Source organism: Lissotriton vulgaris, chromosome 8 (assembly GCF_964263255.1).
Source record: "Lissotriton vulgaris chromosome 8, aLisVul1.2, whole genome shotgun sequence".
NCBI classification, from domain to species: Eukaryota; Metazoa; Chordata; class Amphibia; order Caudata; family Salamandridae; genus Lissotriton; species Lissotriton vulgaris.
The window spans coordinates 1,115,010,051-1,115,034,189 of NC_141696.1; positions in this window are offsets into that span (position 1 = coordinate 1,115,010,051).

Consider the following 24,139-nt stretch of genomic DNA (forward strand, 5'->3'; position numbering starts at 1 on the left):
TGCTGAAGTCACTAGATGCGTCACTTTGTAAATCTGTCGCATGGAGGCGCATAGTTTACGACGCCGCTGCATCAAAAGAGTGATGCAACGGTCTCGTAGACTTGTCACAAGGGGCTTGTAAATCTGCCTCAATGTGTTTGGATGTAAAACGTCTTCCCTCCTATTTGTTGTGTGAATTTGGCTATTCAGATTTTGTGGATCTCTGTATTCTAGATAGTTGGAGGTTGGACCACAAGCTGATCTCTATGCAATTTGGGTGTAAAACATTCCACGTTTTATGGTCACCTCTTTTTCGTGTCTTCTAGTGTACTTGGATAAGGCATCTACTTGGGATAAAAAACTATGATGTAATGATCCACGTTCTCCAGGAGGCCAAGGAGTTCTAATAATGCTGCATTTGTATGAAATTTTCCAGCATTCATTCTACTAGTTGTTCCCAGAACCACTCTCTGCACTTATGTTCTTTCCTTATTTTATTAGAAAATTCTACTCCCCTATGCACATGGTTATTGTTCGATGTATGATAATCCCTATTTTGGGGTTTATTGGCTACAAACGTTTTAATAGCTGGGTTTGCTAATCTTCCAGGTGTGTTTTACAAGTATCCCAAGTTCGTGGTTGTAATTGTTTCCTGTTACTACTGTGGAGTTCAACCAGTGTTTAAGAATCATGCTGTAGAGGGAGTCTTATTATTGATTTGTTGAAAAACTGCCAGCTATGCAGGTAATTCCCAGGTAGAGATGCTGATATTGCAGTACAGTCCGCTCTGACTTTCACAGTCCCGTATGTCCTTTCTTCCTCTACCTGGGTCTTGCCCAGGCATTGAATGCCCTCAAATGGGGACTTGTTAGTTAAGATAAACTGGCTTTAGAGTTAGGGCCAATGGTACCTTGGTGTTTCTTTCTCTTAGGCCTACTGGAATTCTCTGGAATGCTGTGTACGTTTTGTTCATATCATAAACCAGGGTTTATATTCACAAAGGTTTTGTTACCTAGGTTCAACATTGAAGCAAGCACTGAAGTGCTCCCCTTCATGCACAGTGATGAGCTGAGATGTAATGACACCATCTGTTTTTTCTGAGAGGCTCCCTTATATTCCAAAAATATATTTTTTATCTTTTGTATAGCCGTTGCTTATTCATTTTTGGGGAAGCTTTTTTGTTGTCTTGCTATAGCTGAAGGGATTGCCTTTCTGTTGGCACCATGAGCGTTTGTTTCAGGAATTACCTCCAGTTATCCTGGATCTCAAGGGAAGGGGGATGTCCATCTGCTGCATCATCTACATTGCAATAACTCCTGGAGAGCACTGTCACAGGCTAAAGCCCTGCCTCACAGGACAGACACACCTAGCTGAGCTTCATATGTGAGGTCAAAGACCGTTCTTGGCTGCTCACCAACTTAAAAAATTAAATTAATAGGCCAGAATAGGAGCACTACAGAAACTCAGGACTTCTTTCCAACTGGACAAAGCATTTGTGTAGGAATCCACGTCTCTGTTCGGTGAACTAACATGAAGTACACTATGCAGAGAGTGCGAGAGATCCCCAATAGGCAGATAGAGGTAAAAGTAGATAATACTAACTCTCTTTTTGTGGTAGTGTGGGCGAGCAGGTAGGCCTATCAGAGGGTAGTGTTAAGCATTTTCTGTACTCACAGAGGCAATTAATGAGAGACACACAGGAATAAATCTGAGACCAATTTGTAAAAAAAATAACAGCAATTTTTATATAATTCTTACGACCATAAACACAGTTCTAGGGTAAGTACTTTCAGAGAAACGATTTGGCAAAGTTCAATAAATATATCCCTACTATGCACAATTCTGCACCCTAGGAACAAATAGGGAAAAAGCAGGATAATGCGTAGAAATTCTGGGAATGCTCTCATGAAGTTCACCTTCTCGTTGTAGGTGGATGTTGGGACCAGAACCAAAGTTCCATTAGGAGAAGTTCGGGAGCATCCCGGATCGGCCGGGAGCAGAGGTGCTGAGGTCTTGGAAGCTGCTAAGCAAAGACGAAGGAGGCCACTTGAAATAGCACTGTACAGAAGAGAAGGACTTACAGGTAAGTCCGGTGAGCCTAATTAGAGGGAGGAGGTTGCTAGGGCCTGGGGACCACGGGAGCAGGCCTGCTTTGTAAGTGCTAGGGCAGGTAGGGCCAGATACAGAGCGAACAGGTCAGCCAGCCATCATGCATCTTGACGTCCTTGCGGTCGGAAGCAGGCCATTTGGAGAAGTGATCTCGGGACAGCTGTGCGACTCAGGAAGTGGGTCTCCGGTGTCTCGACGTCCCTCAACGGGTGCTTGCTTCCATTGCTTCGGGAGTCTGGAGTGGACTCTTCTACTTTGGGTTTGCCGTTGGGGGTCCAGTACCTCATGTATTGGTACACCGCGGCTCCAGTAGGACCTGATGCCTCCAAACTTAGTCGGGAGGCTGATCTGACACTCCAGAGCGGTTGTACCTTTTCTCGCTTCGGTGCTGCATCAAGGTACTCATGGAGAAGCATGTTGAGAAACCGGACTTCATGGGATCAGTGCCTGCCGTGTGCAAGGAAGTGATACCTTCACTCCAAAGGAGCTTCTTGGTGATTTCTTGAAGGCTACAAGTTCTTCGAGGTCCTTGGAGTCCTTTCAGGTTGACACAGCAGCAGAGATTGTTGAGTCCTGGGAGCAGCAGCCAGGGTTTGACGCCTTTTTCTTCTGCAGCTGGGCTTCAGCTCTCGGCAGCGGGTCTCCCTTGCCCTGGTCTTCCCTTGTCCATGGAATCTGATGTTCAGGTCTCGGGGTGTCACCTAAATACTGAATTTAGGGGCGTTACAAGGGGAGACATGTAGTAGCCAATGGGCTACTTACCTTTAGGTTGTCTACATCCTCTAGTGACCACTTCCTGTGGGAAGAGGCACTACCCTAGCCCGGATAGGAAGTTTTCTCACCATCCCAAGATGGTGGAATTTCAGGAGAGGGGTTCACATTGTCTGCCCCGCCCTAAAGGTGGTGCAGGCTAAGTGGGGACCCTTCTCCTAATCTAAAGATTTTTTTTGTTTTCCCTTCTACCAAAAGTGGAGCAGGAAAGGGGGCTTGGCCTCCCACACCATCTGGAGGTTCCTGGGTTTGGTTTCAAAGGCAGCAGTGCCTTTGAAGCTTCCCACCCAGAAAGGCCAACCTGTTCTGCAGGGGGTGTGAAGCACCTCCGCCCAGAGCAGGCTTTGTCTCTGTCCACTGAGAGCGCTGGCTCTCACCTCATGGGGTCAGAAACATTTCTGGAAGTGGCCTGTAGGCAAAAACAAGTAGGGAATCACACCAGTGCTTGGTAGGTTTTCAGGGGATCCACTACAAGGGCCTCCTGTGTGAATTTATTAGGAAATCCAACACTGGTATCAGTGAGGATTCATTAAGACAAGATGTTTGGTACCAAACACCTTAGAAATCAGTGAAGCCATCATGGAGTAATGAAACTCGTGTTGACAAGTATCCAGCAAATATACTCTTTATGCTTACCCTGGGCACTTACATCTTAGAATAAACTGGACGTTGTAGGGGCATATCTGCTCATGATGATATGACCACAAATAGGATATAGTGCACCCTGTCTTAGGGGTTAAGGCCTGCAATAGAGGTGACGTAGCAATATCTTATGCAATGTATGGGAGTCATGGCACACAGAGCTGTGTGTAATATCGACTCTTTGGATATCTCTGGCAGAGAGCATAGTCTTGGTGAGGGTGGCACAAACAGTGCTACAGTCCCAGAGGACCCTCTTCAGTACCCATGTCCTAGGTACCAGGAGTACCATTTACTAGGGACTTACATGGGTAGCATAAGTGGTGCCAAATGCGGTAAATTTTTAGGGAAAGAACACAGGTACTGTTAACCTAGATAGCAGGGACCGAGTACTCTACAGTCAAAGTTGCACCAAAGCCAGGAAAAAAAGTGGGGGGTATTGCAACAGAAACCCACCTTCCTACACTTTACTTTTTCAACCATAATTCTGGTTATTACTTGGCCAGGGAAGATTTTATGGGATTGGAAACATGTCCCATACTTTCTAAGAGACATGCCAAAAAGGACACCCTGAGCCAATCCATGCATTTTTGCAAACAGCATGATGCCTTTTAGTGGTCCTTAAAATAGACTCTCAAAAAACTCCACTGCCAGAATGTGTCAAACGTTACATACAACTCTCTTAGCAATAGTAGTAAGAACAGGACAGCAATCAATGCAGTGTGGGCCACCTGCTATGAGCGATAAAATACCTCTATCCACGCACAAAGAGAATACTGCCAGACACTAAGGAGTTCTATGTCTTTTAAAACAGCACTCAGTCTACAGCCTCATCTCTCTGAATAGTCTAAGAAGTCACCAATGTCTTACAACAACTTTTTAATGTAAAAATGGTCAAATTTTGGCCAGTTCCTACCCCATGCAATAGGGCCACCTAAACAAATAAGTTACTTACCTTCGGTAACAATCTTTTTGGTAGAAACTAACTGTAGATACGTCACCTTTTGAATATTCTCCAGGAATCAGACTGGATCCAGAAACGTTTGGGCAGTACCTATGTGTGAAGTAGTTGCGCCATGCGGCTTCGCTCTGACACTGTTCTGCTCCGGAAATGACGTGCAGGGTCCATACAGGCCGACTCCTATGAGCTTAGTTCCTTTTCTTCTGCACCACCAGATGTGGACGCAGAGCTAACTCATCTCTGAGACAGTTTTTCAAGCAGATAATGTTCAATGTGTAAGACAAATATCACCTTTCAAGACAACAGGATTCAATTCCTGAAAGGACTGTCACAAACAAATGTCTGTGACAAATCCTCATCAGGTTTACCTGTGGAGCTTGGGGTCAAGGCACAGTTCGAAGGCATGCAGTGACTACACATCAGTGAACAAGGCCGTAAGATACCGGGAGGTGAAAGTCTATGTACCAAGCATTGGACGACTCAGCAATGAGACCGGCCCAAGTCGAATGGTCATTCCATGTACCATTCCCGGTCCAGAAAAGATAGGAGTCATTCTCCAGGTTAGTCGTCTTCATGTTTCAAGTCTTAGTGTAAGTCGAAGAAAAACACATAAAATCCAAGTGGGACATGGCTCCTTATTGCCGCTAACATACCCCTAAGGAGTGAAGGTGCCACCATGCCTCCTGATCTCCCTCCTGAAGCTGACTGACATTGGAGCCTCTCACACAACTTATTGCCACACAACCTAGAGTTTGCAGGGCAGGATGCAACACTAAGGCAGATCGAAGAGATCCGCAACGACACATGCAGATTCTTTGATCCTTAACAAATCGCTCTGATGCACCAGGGAGCCAAGAGGCATTCAACCGGGTTCACCCTTGGGTGCCACTTGCGTTTCCTTCTGCCCCAGTTTTGTGCTCCATACCAGTCCCCTTCCCCTAAGGAGGCGGTGCCCATTGTGCTGCCTGACTCAGAGCCGCTATGACCTCAACTGAGGCCATCCTCAGTTTCCTTCAAAGCACCACCTCCCCTGCTAGAATTGCCACCCCCTAACAGGAAGGACACTTACGTTGCATTCTTTAGTTGGAAGTCTCTATCAGAAAAGCAGGGTGCTGTTTTTATTGGGAGAAGCGCAAATGGTTGAAAATTTGCTTTCATAAATTAATATTAGTAAAACATTCTTCTTATTGTTGTCGTGCATCACAAAAAATACTTTTGCTAAACGTAAATCCAAACCCCTCCCTGTCCACACCTTCAGGCTAGGACACCTCAATGTAAGATCCATGTATAAACATCATTCAGAAATACATGACCTTTTAACTGACCATTCTCTAGATGCCCTGTTCATAACTGAAACTTGGCTCCTTGATGAGATGGACTCGGTCTGCAACCTGGCAACACCTACAGGCTACTCTATCTATACGGTGAACAGGGGCACGAGAGGGGGCGGGCTAGCGCTCATACTCAAATCCCATTTTCAGTGTCAACTTGACAAAGTAGACATCAAAGGCAGTGAAAGTGCTCGCTTCTCGATTAAAGTCAACCCCCAGTTCTGCGCTACTGGCCTTCTGGTCTACAGACCTCCTGGCGCTGACGTTCCCTTCACTAACTCCCTTCTACAATATCTAAATACCAATGTTATTAACTCCGCCAACTTCACGATTATTGGCGACCTTAATCTGCATCTTGACAAGAATACCGAGTCTAAAGCGGCAACTTTTTTAGCGGATCTTGCGGCTTTCGAACTCGTGCAACTTGTCCACGGCCCTACCCACAGAGCAGGACACCTTCTTGACCCTATTTTCACCAACATCACCGGCGGGTCCTCTGGCATACCTATTCCCATGACCTGGACTGACCACTACTTAGTGATGTTAACCATCCCCTGCAAATCAAGTCCTGTTGTAGCATCCACCCCTTCAGTTCAGAAACGGCCATGGAGAAAACTCCATCTTGAAGAACTCCATGATATCCTGGCATTACATCCCCTACCTCCGAGTGAAGACCTGGATGCAGGATACGATCAGTTCTGCCTTTGGATTACCCAGGCTCTCAACACTCTTATCCCTGCTAGATGGACCAAGGCCCGCACTCACACGGCGAGTCCTTGGTACAACTCAGAACTTACCACCTTGAAAAAGGAATGTAAGAAGGCAGAGAGACGCTGGAGGAAAAGTTATGATGCCAGCCTTAAACAAGAATATGTCCTGCTCCAAAAATCCTACCACCGTAAAGTCTGCAGAATAAGAGCGGCATACTATGCCAGTGAAATCAACAACAGCTCTAATACCTCAAAATCGGTTTTTAAAACTCTGAAAGACCTCACGGCAAAAAAAACTGTCAACGCCATTACTACCTCGCCCGACCTCTGTAACAACATGGCTAATTTCTTCACAGATAAAATCAAGAAGATATACGACACCTTCCCCAAAGACCCACTGTCACCGGTCACCTTTGATCCTACCAGGCCTTCCCTCACGTCCCTTCCCACACTTGACCGTGAGACTTTCTCTAAACTTTGTAGAAAGATCAAATCCGGGTCTCCGGCAGATCCCTTAAAGCCTGACCTTTTCTGTGACGCTCATACCCTCATCACAGATCACGTTCGTGACATCATCAATCGGTCACTCTCCACTGCCAGTGTCCCTATCAAATGGAAACAGGCATGGGTGTCCCCCATTCTAAAAAAACCCACTTTGGATCCCTCACTTCCGGAGAATTTTAGGCCGATCTCCTTGCTCCCTTGGCCTGCTAAAGTGGCCGAGGCACACGTCAATAACATCTTGTCCAACTTCCTCCTCACCAATAACATCCTGGACGACTCCCAACACGGGTTTAGAGCTGGTCATAGCACCGAGACAGCCTTGCTCAGTGTTTCTGAGGACCTCCGTTCCATTCTTGACGCCGGCGGTACTGCAGCACTGGTCCTATTGGACCTCAGTGCTGCCTTCGATACGGTGTCACATGAGGTCCTCTTGATGAGACTGGAGGAAATTGGAGTCACAGGGGCAGCCCTGGGTTGGTTTAGAGACTTCCTGTCTAACAGGTCTTTTAGAGTCTCCACCCCCCCTTACATCTCGAAGGAGCATAGCATTGGGCAGGGAGTGCCGCAGGGCTCGTCCCTTAGCCCTACCCTGTTCAATGTCTATGTCCGCCCGTTAGCGGAGGTGGCTAGAAGGAATGGTATGGCTTTGGTATCATATGCAGATGATACCCAGTTGGTGGTGGCGCTGAGTAACAACAGTGGTCTGGAAGCCCTTCACTTTAAACAGACACTCATCGACATCACCAACTGGATGACGGCGAACTTTTTCCAACTAAACGCCGGTAAAACCGATATTCTCCTCTTGAGAAAAAATACAGCTTCCTGGGGAGATAATTGGTGGCCTGACATTCTGGGCCCACCCCCCAAGCCAAAAGACTGTGTAAAAAATCTAGGTGTTTGGGTCGATTCGGCTCTAAAATTCACCATCCACACCAAGAAAGTGGCCGCCACGTGCTTCGGCATTTTACGCAATATCAGGCCCATCCTGAAGTTCTTTGACTGCCGCACTCGTCAACTTATCGTCCAGGCGACGATCCTTTCTAGACTGGACTATGCCAGCTCTCTCCTTTTGGGAGCGAACCTGGCTGAAACCACCAGACTGCAGAGAGTCCAGAATGCGGCTGCCAGGGCTCTGGTCGGCCTCCCTCGCCAATCCTCTGTCTCTGGAACTTTAAGAAAACTGCACTGGCTCCCGGTGGGAAGAAGGATCCAGTTCAAGGCTCTATGTCTAACCTTCAAGATCCTCAAAACCGCCTCTCCCCCACTGCTGAGTCCCCTCCTGTCTGAGTATACTCCCAGCAGATCCCTCCGCTCAGAGGGACAACATCTAGTGACCATCCCCCGCACTAGACTTGCTAGAGTTGGGGGACGCTCTTTCAGCCTCCTTGCTGCCAAGCTATGGAACAGCCTGCCTGTAACCATACGGGGGATGCATGATCTTTTAGCTTTTAGAAAAGCCATCAAAACCCATCTTTTCCAATAATCCGTTTTCTTTGTGCACCTTCATTCTGCACTCTGGTCAGCTTGCAGCGCCGGGACGCCCCTTGGCTGGGGCAGCCGCGCGCTATACAAATTCTCTTAACATAACATAACATAACATAACATAACTCCCGTGCACTAATGTGCACATCCAGTCTGTTCATTTTTCTAACAGCAGAAACCTGGAAATTCCTACAGTTCCAGTTTTCAGCTGTCAAAATAATTAGCAAACTGGATGTGCACATTAGATCCTATGTGCCCCATAAGGGACAGGGATGTCTTAAAAGCTATGGTTTTATAACAATAGCAGACAGCTTGCAACAAAAGGTTTTTATTAGCATCAAAGTCATTGTAGCATGTAATGTTAAGGACAAAAAGCGGTGTTGTTTTCTTTGCACTGTAGTACACATATCTGTGAATGTGCAATTACAAGTACAGTAGTTCCAAATAACATGTTTTGAGGAACATTTATTTTCAATTTCATTTATATTCACTGAAAATATGCAATTTTTCAAGTAACCTCAGTGTTAAATGTTGAAATTAGTAAACAAAAACACATTCAGCAGTTATAGTTGAGTGAGCTAGCTAGAACTTCCCCACCCGCTATTCACGGCTTATGATCTTGCATATTACATTATTCATAACATGTTAAAGGAGAGGAGGACATAGTCCACATTATAACCATATGCCGGGAACTGATGCAGGAGCGCCGGTCACTACTTAGACCTATCTCTTTAACAAGAAACAAATACGGTCATGCAGACAAGCGGTGCTCGCAAGCTTCTCTGGTGAAGATATACAACTAAGCTGCTGCCTGTTTTTTTTAGGTCTCGGCTAAAAGACGCGCGTAAGCGCGTCTCCGCCTAGATCTTATGTCAGCGAGTAGCAGTCCCAGGAGACAGTCCTGGCCACGCACATCCTTCCAGGCGATTTCTAACTGGAACGCGCGCTGTGGCCAGGCGCTGTCTCCTGGGAAGCGCAAGCACCACACACGCATGCGCATACACACACACACGCGCCCATGCACGCACGCACATACATACATACAGAGACACCACCCCTGACTCATACACACACGCGCGCACACACACAAGTGCACCGAGGCCCCCCCTCCCCCTTCCCCGCCGTCACCGTCGCGCACATACATACACACACACGAGCATACACACACACAAGTGCACCAATCGCGCTCCAGAACTTACCTTACCTCAGCACGCGGCGCCCAATCTCCTGCTGGCGCGGCCCCGGGGCTCTACACCGCTCACAGGAGCCCCGGGCCGCGAGACGCTACGACTCCGCCTGCCTCCTCTTCCGGTGTGAACGTGGCCCCGCCCCCCGTCACAGGCGACCGTGCCTGACTTCCAGGGCAGCCGCGAAATGAGTAGGCCCTGACATACAACGACTAACACTGAACTGTTCACCGGAAAACAGGCCACTGAGTCTATCGACGTCATTCGGGACTTACTTTCACCGTGAAGCCTGCACGCGTGACTGACCTCTCTCCTCACGGCTTTCAGAACGTGACGTGACTAATTACTAGGACATTCAGTGACCGCTCTACAGGTGCTTAACTACTACTGTGCTGCGTGCCCGCAGACCCGAGAGAGAGCGACATGTCTCCAAAGTTACCCTGCTATTCCTACTAATATTGCCCGTGCCCCGCCAGTCACTGGCGACTCAGACACGACACTGCGTCTGCCCGAGGCTCGTCGGCCTCTTGAGACGTCTCCAGATTTCCGCAGCAACCAGCCCACCCCTGGCAGGTAGGAACCCCTAGTCACATCAGTCAGGCCCACGCTTCCCTCTTCTCACAGTCGGACCCTGGCGAGCAGGAAGGGATGGGCAGGCCGACCAGCGGTGCCCGCCACTAGCCCAGACCAAAAGCATCGGAAAATATTTAAAAATAAATATACCAACAGGGAATCAGCGACTGTGACTACAAATTACAAGGGATGCCACCTGTGAAAAATGCTGGCTGGTTAAGGGGCCAGTATGTGGACATCTCCTTGGCAAGCAATGGTGTATTTGATCAGTGTTATGTCTCGGCTAGACAGAGCATGCATCCACCTGTGGGCTTACAGGACACCCATCTCCTAACATTGGTAACATTTAGCGTCACTCATTTTGTTGATGCCATTTGTCATGACATGCAGGTGTCATGCCCTCTTCTTGTGTTTGCCTTCTCTTAGCGCATGTCCCAAGTACATGTCACCCTACACTGCTCCCAGTTTGTGGGGTTATTTTTTCTTTGTTTTCAAGCACTCCATATGAGTACTTGAGTTTTCAGGCCATCTCCCTTGTGCACATACACACAGACCACAAAAATGCAAATGCATGTACATATATGCACTTCTTAAATAAATGTAATACACGACCACCACTTAGTGAGTGCAGAGTAGTGAGTAGTGAGTGCAGAGTAATGAGTAGTGAGTGCAGAGTAGTGAGTGCAGAGTAGTGAGTGCAGAGTAGTGAGTAGTGAGTGCAGAGTAGTGAGTGCAGAGTAGTGAGTGCAGAGTAGTGAGTGCAGAGTAGTGAGTGCAGAGTAGTGAGTGTAGAGTAGTGAGTGCAGAGTAGTGAGTAGTGAGTGCAGAGTAGTGAGTAGTGAGTGCAGAGTAGTGAGTAGTGAGTGCAGAGTAGTGAGTGCAGAGTAGTGAGTGCAGAGTAGTGAGTGCAGAGTAGTGAGTAGTAAGTGAGTGCAGAGTAGTGAGTGCAGAGTAGTGAGTAGTGAGTGCAGAGTAGTGAGTAGTGAGTGCAGAGTAGTGAGTGCAGAGTAGTGAGTGCAGAGTAGTGAGTGCAGAGTAGTGAGTGCAGAGTAGTGAGTAGTGAGTGCAGAGTAGTGAGTGCAGAGTAGTGAGTGCAGAGTAGTGAGTGCAGAGTAGTGAGTGCAGAGTAGTGAGTGCAGAGTAGTGAGTAGCGATTGCAGAGTAGTGAGTAGTGAGTGCATAGTGAGTAGTGAGTGCAGAGTAGTGAGTGCAGAGTAGTGAATGCAGAGTAGTGAGTGCAGAGTAGTGAGTGCAGAGTAGTGAGTGCAGAGTAGTGAGTGCAGAGTAGTGAGTAGTGAGTGCAGAGTAGTGAGTGCAGAGTAGTGAGTAGTGAGTGCAGAGTAGTGAGTAGTGAGTAGTGAGTGCAGAGTGCAGAGTAGTGAGTGCAGAGTGAGTGTGCAGAATGCAGAGTAGTGAGTGCAGAGTAGTGAGTAAAGAGTGAGTGTGCAGAATGCAGAGTAGTGAGTGCAGAGTAGTGAGTGCAGAGTAGTGAGTGCAGAGTAGTGAGTGCAGAGTAGTGAGTGCAGAGTAGTGAGTGCAGAGTAGTGAGTATTGAGTGCAGAGTAGTGAGTAGTGAGTGCAGAGTAGTGAGTAGTGAGTGCAGAGTAGTGAGTGCAGAGTAGTGAGTGCAGAGTAGTGAGTGCAGAGTAGTGAGTGTAGAGTAGTGAGTGCAGAGTAGTGAGTAGTGAGTACAGAGTAGTGAGTAGTGAGTGCAGAGTAGTGAGTAGTGAGTGCAGAGTAGTGAGTAGTGAGTGCAGAGTAGTGAGTGCAGAGTAGTGAGTGCAGAGTAGTGAGTGCAGAGTAGTGAGTAGTAAGTGAGTGCAGAGTAGTGAGTGCAGAGTAGTGAGTAGTGAGTGCAGAGTAGTGAGTAGTGAGTGCAGAGTAGTGAGTGCAGAGTAGTGAGTGCAGAGTAGTGAGTGCAGAGTAGTGAGTGTAGAGTAGTGAGTGCAGAGTAGTGAGTAGTGAGTGCAGAGTAGTGAGTAGTGAGTGCAGAGTAGTGAGTGCAGAGTAGTGAGTGCAGAGTAGTGAGTGCAGAGTAGTGAGTGCAGAGTAGTGAGTAGCGATTGCAGAGTAGTGAGTAGTGAGTGCATAGTGAGTAGTGAGTGCAGAGTAGTGATTGCAGAGTAGTGAGTGCAGAGTAGTGAGTGCAGAGTAGTGAGTGCAGAGTAGTGAGTGCAGAGTAGTGAGTGCAGAGTAGTGAGTAGTGATTGCAGAGTAGTGAGTAGTGAGTAGTGAGTGCAGAGTGCAGAGTAGTGAGTGCAGAGTGAGTGTGCAGAATGCAGAGTAGTGAGTGCAGAGTAGTGAGTGCAGAGTGAGTGTGCAGAATGCAGAGTAGTGAGTGCAGAGTAGTGAGTGCAGAGTAGTGAGTGCAGAGTAGTGAGTGCAGAGTAGTGAGTGCAGAGTAGTGAGTGCAGAGTAGTGAGTGCAGAGTAGTGAGTATTGAGTGCAGAGTAGTGAATAGTGAGTGCAGAGTAGTGAGTAGTGAGTGCAGAGTAGTGAGTGCAGGGTAGTGAGTAGTGAGTGCAGAGTAGTGAGTGCAGAGTGCAGAGTAGTGAGTGCAGAGTGAGTGTGCAGAATGCAGAGTAGTGAGTGCAGAGTAGTGAGTGCAGAGTAGTGAGTGCAGAGTAGTGAGTGCAGAGTAGTGAGTGCAGAGTAGTGAGTGCAGAGTAGTGAGTGCAGAGTAGAGAGTGCAGAGTAGTGAGTGCAGAGTAGTGAGTAGAGAGTGCAGAGTAGTGAGTAGAGAGTGCAGAGTAGTGAGTAGAGAGTGCAGAGTAGTGAGTAGAGAGTGCAGAGTAGTGAGTAGAGAGTGCAGAGTAGTGAGTAGAGAGTGCAGAGTGAGTGTGCAGAATGCAGAGTAGTGAGTGCAGAGTAGTGAGTGCAGAGTAGTGAGTGCAGAGTAGTGAGTGCAGAGTAGTGAGTGCAGAGTAGTGAGTGCAGAGTAGTGAGTGCAGAGTAGTGAGTATTGAGTGCAGAGTAGTGAGTATTGAGTGCAGAGTAGTGAGTAGTGAGTGCAGAGTAGTGAGTGCAGGGTAGTGAGTAGTGAGTGCAGAGTAGTGAGTGCAGAGTGCAGAGTAGTGAGTGCAGAGTGAGTGTGCAGAATGCAGAGTAGTGAGTGCAGAGTAGTGAGTGCAGAGTAGTGAGTGCAGAGTAGTGAGTGCAGAGTAGTGAGTGCAGAGTAGTGAGTAGCGATTGCAGAGTAGTGAGTAGTGAGTGCATAGTGAGTAGTGAGTGCAGAGTAGTGAGTGCAGAGTAGTGAATGCAGAGTAGTGAGTGCAGAGTAGTGAGTGCAGAGTAGTGAGTGCAGAGTAGTGAGTGCAGAGTAGTGAGTAGTGAGTGCAGAGTAGTGAGTGCAGAGTAGTGAGTAGTGAGTGCAGAGTAGTGAGTAGTGAGTAGTGAGTGCAGAGTGCAGAGTAGTGAGTGCAGAGTGAGTGTGCAGAATGCAGAGTAGTGAGTGCAGAGTAGTGAGTAAAGAGTGAGTGTGCAGAATGCAGAGTAGTGAGTGCAGAGTAGTGAGTGCAGAGTAGTGAGTGCAGAGTAGTGAGTGCAGAGTAGTGAGTGCAGAGTAGTGAGTGCAGAGTAGTGAGTATTGAGTGCAGAGTAGTGAGTAGTGAGTGCAGAGTAGTGAGTAGTGAGTGCAGAGTAGTGAGTGCAGAGTAGTGAGTGCAGAGTAGTGAGTGCAGAGTAGTGAGTGTAGAGTAGTGAGTGCAGAGTAGTGAGTAGTGAGTACAGAGTAGTGAGTAGTGAGTGCAGAGTAGTGAGTAGTGAGTGCAGAGTAGTGAGTAGTGAGTGCAGAGTAGTGAGTGCAGAGTAGTGAGTGCAGAGTAGTGAGTGCAGAGTAGTGAGTAGTAAGTGAGTGCAGAGTAGTGAGTGCAGAGTAGTGAGTAGTGAGTGCAGAGTAGTGAGTAGTGAGTGCAGAGTAGTGAGTGCAGAGTAGTGAGTGCAGAGTAGTGAGTGCAGAGTAGTGAGTGTAGAGTAGTGAGTGCAGAGTAGTGAGTAGTGAGTGCAGAGTAGTGAGTAGTGAGTGCAGAGTAGTGAGTGCAGAGTAGTGAGTGCAGAGTAGTGAGTGCAGAGTAGTGAGTGCAGAGTAGTGAGTAGCGATTGCAGAGTAGTGAGTAGTGAGTGCATAGTGAGTAGTGAGTGCAGAGTAGTGAGTGCAGAGTAGTGAGTGCAGAGTAGTGAGTGCAGAGTAGTGAGTGCAGAGTAGTGAGTGCAGAGTAGTGAGTGCAGAGTAGTGAGTAGTGATTGCAGAGTAGTGAGTAGTGAGTAGTGAGTGCAGAGTGCAGAGTAGTGAGTGCAGAGTGAGTGTGCAGAATGCAGAGTAGTGAGTGCAGAGTAGTGAGTGCAGAGTGAGTGTGCAGAATGCAGAGTAGTGAGTGCAGAGTAGTGAGTGCAGAGTAGTGAGTGCAGAGTAGTGAGTGCAGAGTAGTGAGTGCAGAGTAGTGAGTGCAGAGTAGTGAGTGCAGAGTAGTGAGTATTGAGTGCAGAGTAGTGAATAGTGAGTGCAGAGTAGTGAGTAGTGAGTGCAGAGTAGTGAGTGCAGGGTAGTGAGTAGTGAGTGCAGAGTAGTGAGTGCAGAGTGCAGAGTAGTGAGTGCAGAGTGAGTGTGCAGAATGCAGAGTAGTGAGTGCAGAGTAGTGAGTGCAGAGTAGTGAGTGCAGAGTAGTGAGTGCAGAGTAGTGAGTGCAGAGTAGTGAGTGCAGAGTAGTGAGTGCAGAGTAGAGAGTGCAGAGTAGTGAGTGCAGAGTAGTGAGTAGAGAGTGCAGAGTAGTGAGTAGAGAGTGCAGAGTAGTGAGTAGAGAGTGCAGAGTAGTGAGTAGAGAGTGCAGAGTAGTGAGTAGAGAGTGCAGAGTAGTGAGTAGAGAGTGCAGAGTGAGTGTGCAGAATGCAGAGTAGTGAGTGCAGAGTAGTGAGTGCAGAGTAGTGAGTGCAGAGTAGTGAGTGCAGAGTAGTGAGTGCAGAGTAGTGAGTGCAGAGTAGTGAGTGCAGAGTAGTGAGTATTGAGTGCAGAGTAGTGAGTATTGAGTGCAGAGTAGTGAGTAGTGAGTGCAGAGTAGTGAGTGCAGGGTAGTGAGTAGTGAGTGCAGAGTAGTGAGTGCAGAGTGCAGAGTAGTGAGTGCAGAGTGAGTGTGCAGAATGCAGAGTAGTGAGTGCAGAGTAGTGAGTGCAGAGTAGTGAGTGCAGAGTAGTGAGTGCAGAGTAGTGAGTGCAGAGTAGTGAGTGCAGAGTAGAGAGTGCAGAGTAGTGAGTGCAGAGTAGAGAGTGCAGAGTAGTGAGTAGAGAGTGCAGAGTAGTGAGTAGAGAGTGCAGAGTAGTGAGTAGAGAGTGCAGAGTAGTGAGTAGAGAGTGCAGAGTAGTGAGTAGAGAGTGCAGAGTGAGTGTGCAGAATGCAGAGTAGTGAGTGCAGAGTAGTGAGTGCAGAGTAGTGAGTGCAGAGTAGTGAGTGCAGAGTAGTGAGTGCAGAGTAGTGAGTGCAGAGTAGTGAGTGCAGAGCAGTGAGTGCAGGTGCAGAGTGGTGTGTATTGGCAATGTAAATGACAATGCCATTTATTTATGATTTAAAGAAAAAAAAAGAAATGTCATGAGCAATGCCAATAGCTCTACCTTTAATGATGCCGAGACCATTGCATTGCAAATGCTTGTTTTAAACTGCTGCTGATCTCCAACTGAAACGGACACCGCCGGACCAACGGAGAAGTTGCACTAGAACCGGGATGGAGCCGGCCTGTTATCTCATTGCGTAATAGCCGCAACAGTGCTTTGCACATTAAGTACTAAGCATTTTTGCACACACCAAGGAAAAGCATCAATAAACTATCATCGGACATTTTGTACTAATTAATCAATGCTGAGGCTGCATTATGCACTTTAAACTTGCACTTATTCGCCTACCTTCAATCTGCAGTCAAGACTCTGACCAGTAGGGTAATTCTACCTCATGAACTGCTGCTAAAACTACGAAAACAAAAATGTAGAAACTGGACTTTGGGTCACCAAGGCCAGGGGAGCGGATCTCTTCTGTAATTTTAATGTGTGTTCTTAATCATGGCTTTCAGCCTTTTAAATTGACGTTTTACTGTTTATAGGAGACGGCTAACTTTTGTAAAGGTTTTAATTAACTGCACAATAAATATTACTTACTTACTATAACATGTTAAATGACATCACCGGTGACATCACCCAGGAACATGACATTTCGCAACAGACTTTTCTAACTGAAAGGTATTCAGCAAACTACTCCTAGACCTACTTTTCTATCACCTCTGTAAATTGGAATGATCTTTCACAACATGAAACATATCTGTGAATGCAAAGGAAATGGGAGGTAGACCTGGGTAAGGAGATTCCTGAAACAACGTGGTCTAAGATAGTGGAGAGAGTGTGGAAGAGCACGTGCAATGCTAGGTTCCAGCTTATCCACTTCTATGTTTTACATAGGGCGTATTTAACTCCGGCACAGATAAATAAGTATTTTAATGTAGACACAGCCAGATGTCCCCGTTGCAATTCAGAGGGGGCGGAATTTATTCATATGGTGTGGAGTTGTCCGCATTTGGGGACATATTAGAAGGAAGTGATAGATGTCCTATGTGAGGTTACAGACAGGCGGATAGAGCCAGACTTGGGTGTATGTATATTGCACTGGTTTCCTCATACGGCTAGGACGAAAATCACAAGTAAGTCCTTAGACCTGGGGGTGCTATTAGCCAAACGGGAGTTGATGATGCATTGGAAATACAGGCAGAGGCCCAACGTTGAGCGCTGGAAGGCAGAGTTAACCAAATGGGCAGCCAGTGAGAGCACGGTACGGTTCCAGTAGGCCAGGAGAATCAATAATGATGAGGCACTGGAGGCGGCAAAAGCGTGGGAGGCTATGGTTGTGATGCTATTGCTACCTGACTCGGGGTCAGACGGGAACTCAACGGTTACGCCAACAGACGTATCCTAAATCGAGGGGCTTTTGTGGGGCTTCTAGCACTTCCAGGAGGCGTTGCTGCGAAAATGGGATTGAACTAGGCCAGGCTAAATGGTACAGATGCAGCGGAGAGGCACATCTCATTGCAATATTACGCACCATTATTTGTTTTGCCACTTGTATTAAAGGAGGACACACCGGTGGAGTGGGTTGGGGAGGGATATAGGGGAGGGGGTAATAGTTAGAAGTGCAGATGCAAGAAATGTTTGAAATAATAGCTCGAATGCTGGAATTGAATGAACCACTAAACCAAACTGGCACACTAAGGATGTTATCGTTGGCAGGAAGCACATTCGTGAAGGGACGATGAACATTCCTATGTATACGTATGAACAGATGGGTCAGCCAGATAATAATGTTAAAATTCAGGAAATGTGCTAATGAATACTGATGTAAAATAACTGCTGGATGTTTGTATGTTGAAAAATCAATAAAAATATGATTTACATTTTTTTTTTAAAGAAACATATCTGTGAAATCACCCACATTTAGTAGATATCTGTTCATAGTGGTTCTCAGGGTTTTCAGGGTTGTAACAAACTTACAACTCTGTAAACATTAATGTCAGCAACTAATTAAACCTCAAATACCATTCAAAAATGTTTGATCATGATTTACCCACATGGGATGTTCCAGTCAAATACCTCATTTGACACTGAATTTTAAGTCAAGGGCTTTACATCGAATCATTAGCCAATGATAAGGCATGCACTACCTTGCCCCAAGGACAAACATCTGTAGTCTGTTAAAGTACCCTACCCATATTCCTGAAATGAGCAGAACGGCATACGCATTAAGAACAATACTTACAATCATCCTGCGATTTGAACTATTTGTGAGTCGTCCAAGAGGTGTGGCGCAACAGCCAGAGTGGATGACTCCAGAGCACGGGGGTATGGCTTCGATTTCCTGCGCTGGAGGCAGCTCAGCTCAATATCATGTGATTCTGGGCAGTAGCTCACTTATGGGCATATTCACAAGGAGTTGTTGCCGTGCTAGCAGCACTTTTCTGCCGCTAATGCGGCGATAATTTTATCGCTCTATTACTAAGCTGGCGCTAACAGCCGTTAGCAACAGTTTTTAGGCGAAATCATACGTTATAAGGATCGCTACTTCTGTTAGTCATAATTATATGCAGGAGAGGCGTTTCAGTGCAAAAACGCCTGCAAACACCTCTACTCCATATTCACAAGGGGAACCTTGAACTTCTGAAGACCAAAAAAACTGGCTCTAACTGTAGTTAGAGCCAGTTACTTAAACCAGAAAATAGCTGGTCTTAAAAATGGGAATGCCTCTTTTTCATTTAGCCGGCTGCCCTCTCTAGACCTTGAACTGTAGTACTTGCAGGTTTAGTAGAAAGGTTATGATTAATTGGTTAATTTTTGTTTCTTTGCACAGAATTATTCCTAACAGAAACTCCTCAATTTTTTCACTGTATGTATGTTGATTGGGTGTAGAAAGATGTGATTTTGACTTTGTCTTGTTTTACTCCAATTTTTGACCTTAACCCCCTCTGTATTAGAGTACCTTTATTATCTTGAATTGCTTTTTGATTTACTCTGTTTTGCCCACAGATACGCTGCTGTTTGCCCAGAAAATATGAAATTGACTTTAATTCTACCCTCTTGGATTTTTGGAGGACTGTGATGGCCATTTGTACCTGAATGATTGGCGCCCTGATGAAGGAATTCCCCACTGTGGCATTTTTCCGAAACGCGCGTCGGCGCTTCTTTCTGTCTGGCTGTTGAGATTTTTTAGTTGAATGTATTTAGATGGATGTTCTGGTTTGTGAGTGAGTCTGTGATTGAGTGAATGATGTATGATAAATGTTTTTATTGTTCCTTGTAGTTCTGGGCTGACGCTATATGAATTACATATGCTGTTCTACTCATTGAAGTATATATTTTTCTCTATGCAAAAAAAAGTTTTGTGAATATAAATGATAATAAAATGACTTAGATACACTTAGCTTCTCTGTGGGCAAATGTTACTATTGGAACCTATTGGTCTTTTATATATTTTTGGGAACTGCCTTTTCATGTTGTTATACTTAAAAATGGGAATAACACTTGGGGCCACATCTCAGCAGGTTTTGGTGCTGGACAGCGCTGCAAGCAATGTTGCAAATGTATAGAAGGGTCCCCGTGGAAGGGAAATTATTTCTGCACAAACAATAAAAAATTTTATAACAAGAACTAAGATGGTACTCAAAAGACAGGGATGTTGTCATTTATTCAACAACAACAGGTTTAACAATTTACAACAATATTTGTAATCATTTATAGATGAAAACGAGAAATCGAAAATTGAAAGGGCCCCAAGGGGGAAAAGGGGGGAAGGAGGGATGTGCTCAAAGGTTGTGTGAAGGGTTATAAAGATAGTACACAGATTTAAACATACTGTACATATACACAATCAACAAGGAATTGCAAATTATTCCCAAAAACCAAAACGGCCTACATCAATTAAGGCAAAATTCAACAGAAAAGTGGGGCATTCCACGGTCACGTGTACAAATCAATCGAGTACTGGAAATGTGCCGGATGTCCCAAGATAATGAGGTGTCGACGTTTCGACCCCTATTTCTAGGATCAATTTATTCCTTTGCCGGGGTCTTCATCAGGACCGTTGTAGAAGGGAAAGGGACGGGGAGGGGCCGTCCTATCTGAAAAATGAAAACCCGTGTCAAGGGATGGAGTGTCAATTAATAAAAACCTAAACAGTCGTTAATACTGTGCACCAAGGAGGTGGCATTGATTAAAAACAAAAATGAAAGCCATGGAGTCCGGGTCATGAGACCTCTAGACAAGGGAACCAGAAGCTGAATATGCAATTAATCCATAAACACGCTTATGAAATTAATTATTCCAATACATCAGGGACACATTAGCCAGGACATAGAGGTGTCCGCTCAGAGTGGGGAACCCATTAACAGTACTTTTAGTGATACATGCTTTAGGTGGGCTCTGGATCACATGTGGGCGTTTAAACAAAGGGGGTCTAAATGCGTATTATAGTGCAAGGGCACGGTGACTAAATAGAGCTGTGAGCAATTACCTGTGATAGAATAAGACACACTCTTGAAAATTCAAATGTGTGGGCTGCCTGTTTCAGACAATTATGCTGCTGGGCACGTCTTAAATAAAGCCTCTAAATAAAACACGAAGTTTGCATTAGTCAGAGTAACCACAAGGGCAAATTTATTTGATAAGGCCAGTTCAAAAAGTGGGAAAGGGGTTACCTCAGTATATTAGGCTGCACTGTTGCTAGGAGGCTTAGGCGCTGTGTTATATTCAATAAACTGTAAATACAAAATATAAAAAGAGAATTTTTAAAAATTGCATCAATTGTGATGTAACCGCAACGCGGAGGTCTGCAAAGCAGACTCCACAGTCACGTATGTCCATACCTTCAACGAGTCCGTGCAGTGCCTAACGGACTGGGGAGCTGGACGATGATTAAGGCAATTTGCCGATCGGCTCCGTTTGGTCGCGAAGGGAACCTGAAATAATTATGGGCGCTCGTAAATCACTCGGAGTTAAGACTACAGACAGCCAAGAGAAGCGGGACCAAAGGGTTCTCCACTTACTTTCAACGCAGACCGCGAGGCAGCAGAGCGTCTTGCTGCAATCGTATCACCGTATGTTGTCCACCACTAAGCGAAGCAGCTGGGCTTCTCGCGTTGGGACACAAACTCCGCCGACCACTACGCGGAGTTCGGGGGCGGGGCTTGCGGTGTGACGTAGGTTGGGGGAGTAATAGAGGAAAGACTCGGGTATAGTGGGAAACCTCGATAGCTTATGTGTGAAAGACAGCCCTTTTGCAGAAATTTAACCTATTGTGGCTCTTACCTCTAATTAGAGATTTATTTAAGGACTTCACAGACAGTACATTTGCATCCAGCCCATATAGGCGAGTAAAATGAAATTCCACAGTTAGAGTGGACTCGCGCACAGCCCATGCAAGGGAGTGAAGGCGAGTGGGGAGTAAATAAAGAATTAATTAAAGAAACAATTCCGAGACCTTACACTTGCATCCAGCCCTTTTGGGCGAGTAAAGTAAAATTACACAGTTAGAATGGACTCAAGCACAGCCCTTGTAAGGGAGTGAAGGCGAAAAATCACCAAGGTCATTCTATTTAAAAGATGTCAATTAAGTAAAAGTTATTGAGGAGAAATGAGATCACATTATACAAGCACTGCATGTTAACATTTGATATGCTGTCTACCCTTTTCGATAAGTACTCGTGCACCAGTCTCACAGGATAGTGTAGACGAGTCACATGCATATATCAAATTGATTAAATTAAATTTGAGCATATTATACAAACACTGCATGTTGACCTTTGATACGCTGTCTACGCTTTTTGGAAAATACTCGTGCACCTGTCTCGCAGGATAGTGTAGACGAGTTACATGCGTATATCAAATAGTTAAAATGAATAGGGATCACCCATAGGGTATCTGGAAAATATCAGTGTGGGTTATATATGGCAATGAGTTAGTTATTCATCTCAGGGCGGCTAGCTGTGCAAAGCTGCCGTCCTGTTCATTCAGGCCATTTTTAATGGAGTCCAGGAGAGACATCCATTTGCATTCACGTACATTTAGCACCACAGCTAAGTTACCGCCCCGTCTCCCTAGGGAAACTTTCTCGATTACAAGCCACCGCAAATCTTTCACGGTGTGTCCAGCGGTCTGCCAATGGTCTACCAGGGGGGCACCTGGGACCTTGCAACGTAATCTACTGCAATGTGCAGAGATCCGAGATTTAATTTTCTGCTGAGTTTGCCCCACATATACTTTACTACATGGGCACGTTATTATGTAAATCACACCATCGGTGTTACAATTAGTGTGATGTTTTAGTTTAAAAGTCTGTTGTCCATGGGTGAAGGTCTTGGTCTGAATTGTTGTCTCGCAGGCAATACAGGTCCCGCATCTAAAGTGACCTATCACAGGTGGTAAGTTCCATAGGCTTGTGAGTGTTGGAGGGCTCTCTGGTTCCAGGTATGAGTGAACCACTATATCTCGAATATTTCTAGATCTCTTAAAGGAGTGGAGAGGAAGCTGCGGTTGGTCAATTTCCTGAGCTATTAATGGCCAATTCTTGTTGATCACTTTCTTGACATCATTACTCCTTGTGGTATAGGTGGTGACGCAAATCATCCTGTTCGTCTCAGGATCTATGCGACTCTCAGGATTCAGCAAATTCTCCCTCGGGTTATACCAGGCTCGTTTTCTCGCGCGTCTCACCATGCGTGTTGGATACCCCCGCGACACAAGGCGATCCCTGAGGATCTCTGATTCCTTGAGATAGTCAGTACGAGAGGAGCAGTTTCTTCTAATTCTCAGGAATTGTCCTACCGGAAGGTTGTCTCTGAGGCCTCTAGGGTGGTGGCTGCCATATTGTAATAGGGAATTTCTTTCAGTCGGTTTCCTGTACAGGGTTGTGAGAAGCTGTCCATTTGCCACATAGATGGAGATGTCAAGGAAAGGTATTGATTTATTGCTCGATTCAAGGGTGAACTGGATATTGGTGTTCCGTTGATTCAACCAAATGTGGTACTCATTCAATTGCTCGCTGTTACCTTGCCATATGCACAGAACATCATCGATGTATCTGACCCAAAGGGTCAGCATGGATGAAAAGGGATTGTTCAACGAGAAAACGTGTTCTTGCTCAAAGTGATCCATATAGATTATAGCCAGATTGGGAGCAAATGTAGCGCCCATGGCTACGCCCTTGGATTGTACATAAAATTTCTCTTGGAAAATGAAGAAGTTTTTCTTCATGGCTATATTAAGTAGGTCGATGATGAATTCCGTGGGAACCTGGAAGGGAGCCGGTCTGTGATTTAAAGCAACCTCCATTATGTCTAGGGCCTCTTGTTGAGGGATGCTAGTGTAAAGTGATATAATATCACATGTGACCAACAGCATAGTGTTAGGATCGAAAGGTCTCTCATCAATTAGTTGGATGACTTGGGTTGTGTCACGTAAGTAAGTTCTTGTACTTAAGGCAAGCGGCTTTAGAAAGAAGTCTATGTATTTACATAGCGGCTCTAGTATAGAGCCGCAACCGGATACTATTGGTCGCCCAGGGGGGAGATCAAGGTTTTTGTGAACCTTGGGCAAGGTATAAATAGTTGCCAGTCTCGGGGATTGCTGATTCAAGAATTTGAACTCTTGGTCACTCAAGAAACCAGATTCCAAACCTTTTTGTGTGATGGAAAGAATCATATTGGCTATCTCCTTTGATGGGTCATTCGGTATCTCTAGGTAGCTGACTCCGTCGTGTAGTTGTCTAAGTATTTCCTCTTTATACTTGGACAAATCCTGGACAACAATTGCCCCGCCTTTGTCGGCGGGTTTGATGATGACTTGTTTGTTGGAGGACAAATCCGTGAGTGCTTGTTTCTCTTTTTGGCTGAGATTGAATCTAACAAACTTTTTGGTGTTTAATGTCTGTTCAGCTGCTTGCGTGACTATATCCTCAAATGCGAGTATTCTCGGGCTCATGGCATAGGTGGGTGGAAAGAATGTAGATGGCTCCCTTAGGCCAGTGATTGATCCTTGCCGTCTGGCAATTTGATTCCGAAAGAAATACCGTAGGCGAATCTTCCTAAAGAATCTACAAAGTTCAATCTTCAGTTGGAATTTGTTGGCCGTGGCTGTGGGCACGTAAGAGAGCCCTTTGCTTAGTACCTTGACCTCATCCTCTTTAAGTTGATAAGATGAGATATTGATCACAGGGTTATCCCTGATGAGGGATACTGGAGGGGTATTCGTAGCTGTTGCCATCACCACCGATATGTGTTCCTCCGGGTCGAGATCTCGCCGTGTGGCTCCGCCCGAAATGTCACCTGTTTCGGTGATTTGCCTCTGTTGCCGTCCCAGCCTTGGTTCTGTTGCTGGCCT